Consider the following 6,331-nt stretch of genomic DNA (forward strand, 5'->3'; position numbering starts at 1 on the left):
GCATGCAACTAAACCCGCACATCTCACTAATCCCATACTGAGGGCTTGGGACTTAGTGGAGCAACAAATGTATGCAATTTGGGAGAGGAAAATAACGGGTACACTCACAAAAACTAGGCAGTGGGGCCTATGGCTATCTCCGTCATTCCCCAGGACACTGCAGCTGAATCCTCCCTCTAAACTGCCCAACTCCAGCAGCATCGATGCTGATCCTGGGCATGGCCATGTAGCTCGCGGTTAAAAGGGCCGCCAGCGAGAGGCAGGCGGCCCCAGTTATGCGCGAGCACGTCCTCTGGCGCTGCAGCCTGACCCCCGACGCCACGCGCAGGCGCAGCAGGGGCTCAAAGGCAACGCGTCGCCAATGAGGCAGAGAGACACACACACACACACACACACACACACACACACACACCCCAGCGCTGTTGTCAAATCATTTTATTGAGAAGGTTGGAGATTAAGGAGTGCGGAAGCGCTGAAATTAACGATTAAATCCGACGTCCTCCGCAAGGCCAGACCTGCAAAAGCAACAGCGGTGTGTGAGAGAGAGTGAACCCGCCCGCCCTTTCTCACCCACCACCGCGACAGCCGGCTCAGACTACAGTTCGCATCACCAGCGTCAGCAGTCTAACACGTGCTTTACTTGGAATGTCATCACTGCTGGCTGAAAGCCTCCCACCCAAGTCCCGGGCCTGCTTCGCCACACAGCAGATCACAGCGCACCTCACCTTGCTGCCGCCGAAAGGATGAGAAGCGCCTGTGGCTTTTACTTAAAGGAGCACAACGGAAGTGGTGGGGTGGGCTTTACCGCTATTAACCAATAGAAAAACCACACCTCTGACCATGTGCATGTAAAGTTGTCTGATGATTGGCTGTGTTCGCTAGGTCCTCCAGAGTATAGAGTGGTCACACACCAACCATAGAGCTGGGCGTCTAAGCGAGAAGTGTGAGGGTTGTACAGTCCTGGAATTCTTCGAATTTTTTTCCATATCATGATCGCTGTTTGCAATTAGCGATTCCTTTACAGCATGCAAAAGAAACCTTTACAGACAGGAGACTAAATTGTATGAGACCTTCTTTTCGAGGTCAGCCTAGACAATTTGGCAAGACCCTGTCTCAAAATTAAAAATAAAAAGTATGTTTTTCTTAGAAATTATTTTTCCTTTTAATTAGGAAAATTTACCGGGTTTTTTTTAATGCATATTTTTAGTTGTTGATGGGCCTTTTTTTTTTTTAATTCATTTGTTTATATGCAGTGCTGACAACCGAACCCAGTGCCTCACACATGCTAGGCAAGCGCTCTGCCACTGACCACAACCCCAGCATAATTTACTATTTTTTTACTAATAAAAGCAGTCCAACCTATTAGTCTGTTGAATGGGGGTTCTTATTTTTATTATTTTCTATGTAATCTTTAAATTTAAAAAATTCCTCATTGATCCAAAGCAGTAGTTGTTTTTACAAGTGTTAAGCACTCTCGAGACGATTATTAATTTCCTTGTGGTCTAAACTTTTGTCATTGCAATAGTTATTACCTTGTAGTACAGTTTCTACTTGGGGATATATAGATCTTCCACAGATTCTCAAAATGAAGATGTTTTCACTGTCTTGTGCAAAAATGAGATGAAGTATTGATTCAGTGATAGCTGTGTAGTAATTACATTGTCAGAATCTTTGTATACTATGTACTTGATTGGAAGTGTGCGTGCTGTCATTTACTTACACTGATGTGTTAAGATTAAGCTTTAAATACCAAAAGCTGTTGAGGTATTTAAATACCAAAAGCTGTTGAGGTATTTAAAGCTTTTGGTATTTAAACCTAAGTATCCAATACTTAGGTTTGGGAGCGCAAAATGGCCATTTTTTAAAGGAAGTTGAACAGTTTTGAGAGAGAGAGAATTTTTTTTTTTTTTTTAAGTTTATGTTTTACTTTTCGGCGGACACAACATCTTTGTTTGTATGTGATGCTGAGAATCAAACCTGGGCCACACGCATGCCAGGTGAGTGCACTACCGCTTGAGCCACATCCCCAGCCCTGAACAGTTTTTTGTAAAGTCAGACATACACTTACCATGTGACCCAGAGGTCCCTGGGTGTTTACCCAAGAGAAATGACAGCATGTTCACACAAAATCTTTGAACATAAATGTTCACAGTAACATTATTCATAGTCCCTGCAAACAGGGAGGACTAAAATGCCCTTGAAGGGGTACATAGATAGGCAGATTATGGTACACCCATACAGCTGAAAGTTACTTGGCAATAAAAAGCAATGAACTATACATAGATGCCCAAGCTTGGAGTGTTCTCAGAGGGATTATGCCAAGTAAAGGGAGCCAAACTCAAAAGACCATAGGATTCCATTTATGTGACATTTTGGAAAAGACTACAGGGATTGGGGATAGATCAAGGTTTTCTGGGATTGGTAATGTGTGGAGCATTTGACCAAAGGGACAGCAGGAGGCATTTCTTTTTGGTACTGAGAATTGAACCCAGAGGCATTTTACCACTGAGGCACATCTTCAGTCCATTATATTACTTTATTTTGAGAAAATGTCTCACTAAGTTGCTGAGGCTGACCTTGAAACTTGTGATCCTCCTGTCTCAGCCTTCTGAGTCACTAGGACTTCAGGCAGGTATGAATGCACCTGGTTTGGAGACGTTTCGTGTGTGTGTGTATGTGTGTGTGTGTGTGTGTGTGTGTGTGTGTTTTCAGTTAGTAGAGGCATTTCTGAGGATGAGAGAACTGTCTGTCCAGCATCTTGATTGTAGTGGTGTTTACATGACTTTATGCCTTTGTCAAAATTCACAGAACTTCATTGTACTGACATGTGTAACTAATTTAAAAAATTTCACAGAACTATTAATTAAAATTTTACTGTATGGAATTTTAAAATAAAATTTTAAAATTATGTTCCCTTCATTTTTTTTCATTATTTTAATGAATCAAAATTGGCTGTGTTCGCTAGGTCCTCCAGAGTATAAAGTGGTCACACACCAACCATAGAGCTGGGCAGCTAAGCAAGAAGTATGAGGGTGGTACAGTCCAGGAATTCTTCCAATTTTTTTCCGTATCATGATCACTGGTTGCAATTAGCGATGCCTTTACAGCATGCAAAAGAGACCTTTACAAACAGGAGACTAAACTGTGTGAGACCTTCTCTTCCAGACTTTCTGGAATTATAATAATTAAAATAATATTATTTACTTTATATAGTTTGTGGCTAGGCTATTTACCTCATAAAGGTCATGGCTGATAATATTTCTGTCAAGATTACATATATCTGATATAAATGACTATCTACTTGTATCTTTTTTTTTTTTTTGAGAGAGTGAGAGAGGGGGAGAGAGAGAGAGAGAGAATTTTTTTTAATGTTTATTTTTCAGTTATCAGCGGACACAACATCTTTGTTTGTATGTGGTGCTGAGGTTCGAACCCGGGCCGCACGCATGCCAGGCGAGCGCGCTACCGCTTGAGCCACATCCCCAGCCCCATACTTGTATCTTTTGTTTATCTGATATAACTTCACCCATCCCCCCCCTTTTTTTTAGTTGTCGCTGGACCTTTATTTTATTTATTTACTTATTTATATGTAGTGCTGAGAATCGAACCCCGTGCCTCACATGTGGTAGGGCAAGCGCTATACCATTGAGCTACAACCACAGTCCCATCCTTTATTTTTAACTTTCTATACTTTGTTTTCAATGTGTCCTTTTATATAAAACACATGGTCAAATCACAGGGTTCAGTCCAATATATGTGTTTAAAATTACATTTAAATTTTTATTGTGAAATATATCTACATAGAAAAAAGTGCATATAAAGTGTATATATGGTTTAAAGAATATTTATAAACATTCTCTACCTACCATATAGTTAAGAAAAATGACATCATTGATAACTTTGAAATGCACTTTTTTTGGAGAGAACTTTCTGAATCTCTCTCCCTCTGTCACTCAAAGAAAATCACTATTCTGAACTTTGCATTTGTCTTGTTCTTGCTTTTCTTTTATAAACCAGTCTTGGGACCCACCATCACTTCCCACATTCTGTTTGTCAAAGAACCAACCCTGATATGAATACCAAGGGGAGTGGGGGAGCCCCTCTTGGAAGTTGGCTACTATTTTAGTCAACTTTTGCATCACTGTGATCAAAATACCTGACTAAGCTTAGGAAAGGAAAAATGGCTCTCCGTTTCAGAGGTCTCAACCTATAGATGGCTGACTCCACTGCTCTGGGCCCAAGGTGAGGCAGTAGATCGTGGAGGAAGTCCCCAGTGGAGGAAAGCTGCTCAGCTCTTGGGAGTCAAGAACCAGAAAGAGAAAGGGAGAGGGTTAAAGGGGCCCCAAGGAAGATTCACCCTTCTAGGGCACACCCCCAGTGACTCACTTTGTCCAGCCACACCCCACTGGCCTACAGTTACCACCCAATCAATCCATTCAAACTAGATTAGATTACAGTTGTCACAGTGCACTCATTTTACCTCTGAATATAATAGGACCTTTGGGGAGGACACCTTATATCCAAACCAAAATAGCTACTACATTGAGGCTAATTGCCTAGGACAGGGTCTATTTTGCACCTGAAGAGAGTGTATATTCTTCTGTTGTGGGTGTGAAGTTCTATGAGTGTCAAGCAGATGAAGGTAGTTGGTGGTGTTATTCACATCTCCAGTAGCTGTGCTTCTCAGTGGAGCAGTTTTGCCACCTAGGGACATTTGGAGACACTTCAGCTTTTCACAGTTGAGAAGGGTGCCACTGACACCTATTAGAGAGTGTTGTGGGTTGAACTGTGTCCTCTAAAAAGAAATGTTGAAGCCCTAACCCCCATCACCTGTGAAGGTGACCTTATTTAAAAACAGTCTTTACAGATGGGTTCATTAGAATGGTCCCTAGTCCAATATGACTGATGTCCTTATAAGAATAGGAAAATTTAGCTGAGTACAGTGGTGCTACACTTGTAATCCCAGTGGCTGGAGAGGCTGAGGCAGGAGGATCCTGAGTTCAAAGCCAACCTAGTGTTGGCATCATTGCAGCATACTCCTTACTCCCACCCCCACTTTATGAATTTGGTTCTTATTCCCAAGAAATAGAAAGCAGCCTGAGATAAAACCTGCCGGCCTGGAGGCGTGCTGGTGTCTCCCTGTTCTCTCATTGAGAGACAGGAGACCACTCACCTGCCCCTGAGATGGGGACATCCTGGTTTCCCTGTTCTTTCCTTGAGAAGATAAGGGGACATGCCAGGTTACCTGTCCCCACTCTGAGAGATAGGAAACTGCCTGTCTCTGCTCCCAAGAAACAAGCTTGCCTTCCACAAGATCAGGGGATGCTGGCTGTGTCAGTCAAGACCAAGTCCGCCCTAGGGCGCAGCCCTGATTCTAGTCTATAAAAGGTGACCTTCAAGGGTGAGTGGCAGCTGCTGTCCCTCTCTCTGCCCAGAGCAGCCTTGTCAGGCTCCTGACAGTGAACCCTCTTCATATCCCAGGTGTGTGTGATCAGTCCTTATCCCAGGTGTGTTTGTGTGATCAGTCCCTATCCCAGGTGTGTGTGTGATCAGTCCTTATCCCAGGTGTGTGTGTGATCAGTCCTTATCCCAGGTGTGTGTGTGTGGTCAGTCCTTATCCCAGGTGTGTGTGTGATCAGTCCTTATCCCAGGTGTGTGTGTGTGATCAGTCCTTATCCCAGGTGTGTGTGTGTGATCAGTCCTTATCCCAGGTGTGTGTGTGGTCAGTGCTTATCCCAGGTGTGTGTGTGTGATCAGTCCTATCCCAGGTGTGTGTGTGATCAGTCCTTATCCCAGGTGTGTGTGTGATCAGTCCTTATCCCAGGTGTGTGTGTGTGATCAGTCCTTATCCCAGGTGTGTGTGTGTGATCAGTCCTTATCCCAGGTGTGTGTGTGGTCAGTGCTTATCCCAGGTGTGTGTGTGTGATCAGTCCTATCCCAGGTGTGTGTGTGTGATCAGTCCTATCCCAGGTGTGTGTGTGTGATCAGTCCTTATCCCAGGTGTGTGTGTGTGTGTGGTCAGTCCTATCCCAGGTGTGTGTGTGTGTGGTCAGTCCTTATCCCAGGTGTGTGTGTGTGATCAGTCCTATCCCAGGTGTGTGTGTGTGGTCAGTCCTATCCCAGGTGTGTGTGTGTGTGGTCAGTCCTTATCCCAGGTGTGTGTGTGTGGTCAGTCCTTATCCCAGGTGTGTGTGTGATCAGTCCTTATCCCAGGTGTGTGTGTGATCAGTCCTTATCCCAGGTGTGTGTGTGATCAGTCCTTATCCCAGGTGTGTGTGTGTGATCAGTCCTTATCCCAGGTGTGTGTGTGATCAGTCCTTATCCCAGGTGT

The 6,331-nt window shown here is 43.9% G+C and overlaps 1 long non-coding RNA gene and 2 other non-coding genes across 3 annotated transcripts; all 3 read right to left on the bottom strand.

The window, feature by feature from the left end:
* Window positions 1-222: 222 nt before the first annotated feature.
* Window positions 223-354, bottom strand: LOC143411105 (small nucleolar RNA SNORA76). Its single transcript, XR_013092819.1, has one exon. It is a non-coding gene; the product is annotated as a small nucleolar RNA SNORA76 (small nucleolar RNA).
* Window positions 355-420: 66 nt separating this feature from the next.
* On the bottom strand, window positions 421-785 carry LOC143410428 (uncharacterized). Its single transcript, XR_013092724.2, has 2 exons — window positions 726-785; window positions 421-515 (listed from the first exon to the last, which is right to left on the bottom strand). It is a non-coding gene; the product is annotated as an uncharacterized LOC143410428 (long non-coding RNA).
* LOC143411083 (small nucleolar RNA SNORD104) lies at window positions 589-658 on the bottom strand. The gene has a single exon (XR_013092800.2). It is a non-coding gene; the product is annotated as a small nucleolar RNA SNORD104 (small nucleolar RNA).
* Window positions 786-6,331: the final 5,546 nt, after the last annotated feature.

Source organism: Callospermophilus lateralis, chromosome 11, assembly GCF_048772815.1.
Source record: "Callospermophilus lateralis isolate mCalLat2 chromosome 11, mCalLat2.hap1, whole genome shotgun sequence".
Taxonomy (NCBI): Eukaryota; Metazoa; Chordata; class Mammalia; order Rodentia; family Sciuridae; genus Callospermophilus; species Callospermophilus lateralis.